A 2,317-nucleotide genomic window follows, 5' to 3' on the forward strand; every position below is an offset into this window, starting at 1 on the left:
AATTTAACTAGTATCCGGATACAAGATTGAAGAGGCTGTGCCTCTTTTGTTTATTAGAATCCTCCCTTCTAGCTTTATGAGAGGGTACTGCTTAGAGGAGTTGGAATTCTTTCCATACTATTAAAGAATTGTTATTATAAAAATGGAAAAGTTAACATCTGAATAATGATAAGTTATTTACCAATCATGATATTAAGGATCTTCAAAATTCACACCACAACATGTTCCTTAATAATGATAAGTCATGATATTAAGAATCTTATTTATTTTCCAAACTACACATACATACTTAGCACTAACACATGCACGTAAACAGTGTTTATTATACAGGTTAAAGATTCATGGTGAGTCTAAGATGAGCAGGTGACGCAAGTACACCCATCCGCGCACTTGCAGAAGGCCTTTCCGGTGCCTTGGGAGGGCGTGGCTTGGGAGCAGCTGCAAGGGTTGCATCCGCAATGACCGCCACACGAGCATTTCTTGTGCTCCTCCACACCGCCACCGCTCTTGCTCTTGCACGTGCAGGAAACTCCGCCGGGGCACGGTGACGGGCAGCCGCATCTCTCGTCGCATATAACACCGCTTCCTCTCATGTCCGCCATTGTTTTCAATTCCTTGTACTTAATTTTGTGCTTGCATGCATCTCCTTTAATATATATATATATATATATATATATATATATATATATATATATATATATATATATATATATATGAGTAGATCGAGACGTGGCGACTTCTGGTACTGGAGAGGTGGACATTTGGACATGTCGTGGCGTTACAAACTTAAAACAACGCACCGTTTTGACTTTTCAACATCACGTACCCTTTGAAGTGATCTCCATTTTCTTTAGAAAATTTTATCAAAATAGGCAAGTTGACAAGACAAGGGGTGGAGTGCGTTAAATGTTTTTCATATTCGAAAGCTATTGTGAACGGAGGACAGAACTCGGTTAGTATCAGTCTTATTCGTTACAATAAAATTTTTTAGTTAAAATTAAAAGACTATAAGTTTTATTGAAGAAGTATAAAACTTTTATATAAAAATTAAAAGGCTAAAAGTTCTGTGATCAAAATTTTAAGCCTAAATGTATGTGGCAAAAGTTGAAAAACAAGAATTTTATTACCAAGTACATACCACGAGTAAACGTTTGAAACTTATGTGACAAAAGTAATGGGAAGTTGTTTTTATTATATATAAGTGAAGTCAATGGTTTGTGCCACAAGGCCATGATTAGGTCAAGTGACACCAATTCAACGGTTCAAATTTTTTTTATTGGTTAAATGTTTTTTTTTGTTTTTTCCTAGATCCGTAACGAACGTTTTGTTAACAGGTTTTTCCGAATTTGTGTCGACTCACCGCCACAACGTCGGGGACTGACAATGCTCGGGTTTTACCAACTCACCGTGCAACGTCCGGTACCGACAACGCCCGGGTTTACCCACACCCGGGTTTTACCTAACTTTAAATGTAAACAAAATCGACAAAATTCACGTTGACCCACCACCGGAAAGCTCGGATTTTACTAGCGCCCCAGTTTTACCGCCTCACTAGCCCGAATACGAGTCGACTTGTCGTTGCAACGATCGGGTTTTACCAACGCCCGGGTTTACCGACCGAATAAAATTGTTTTAAATATGCAAACAAAAAAAATTGCAATATGTTATACGAGTGTTGTAGAGTCACTGATTCAGCGTTTAGGACCGACCGTTAACGTCACCCCATTGGCGACCAACGCCACTCCATTGACTCACCTCAATTTTTATTTTTATTTTTTGTTTTAACTTTGTTTTAGTTCTAGTACCGTAACGAACGTAGCTAATATTGACTAAATTCGTGTTGACTCACTGCTGTTGTCCAGGACCAACCGACGCCACCCCCATTAACCTGCCTCATTTTTTTATTTTTAATTTTTTGTTTCCAGTTTGCTTTAGTTCCAATACCGTAACAAGCGTAGCTACTATTGACTAAATTCGTGCTGATCCCGGGTTTTACCGGCCGATTTTACTGTGCAACGCACAGGGAAAACACTAGTTGAAATTTAAAAGGGGTTAGTAAAATTTAAGCAAAAATCATTGATTGCTATACATCGAAGTTAAAAACACCCTCCCCTCTGCTCTTGAAACTTGAATGCTAAATTTTTAAGTCAATGGGCGGTATTAAATTTTTAAAGAATCAATGATTCAAAGAATTGTATTTACATTTTTACGGGTAACGCAAAAGAATAAAGCTATTACGAAAAAAAAACTCTATTAAAACATCTTTCAAACAAAATGAAACCGATGAGAATGTAAAATTATGCAAACCGACTGTTAG

At 37.5% G+C, this 2,317-nt stretch overlaps 1 pseudogene; it reads right to left on the reverse strand.

The window, feature by feature from the left end:
* Positions 1-350: 350 nt before the first annotated feature.
* Positions 351-605, reverse strand: LOC143583480 (metallothionein-like protein 4B pseudogene; annotated as a pseudogene).
* Between the last annotated feature and the right edge of the window lie 1,712 nt (positions 606-2,317).

The sequence above is a fragment of the Bidens hawaiensis genome, unplaced genomic scaffold (genome assembly GCF_021521415.1).
Source record: "Bidens hawaiensis isolate Kalapana, Puna unplaced genomic scaffold, B.hawaiensis_p1.1 tig00032410_1, whole genome shotgun sequence".
NCBI lineage: Eukaryota > Viridiplantae > Streptophyta > Magnoliopsida > Asterales > Asteraceae > Bidens > Bidens hawaiensis.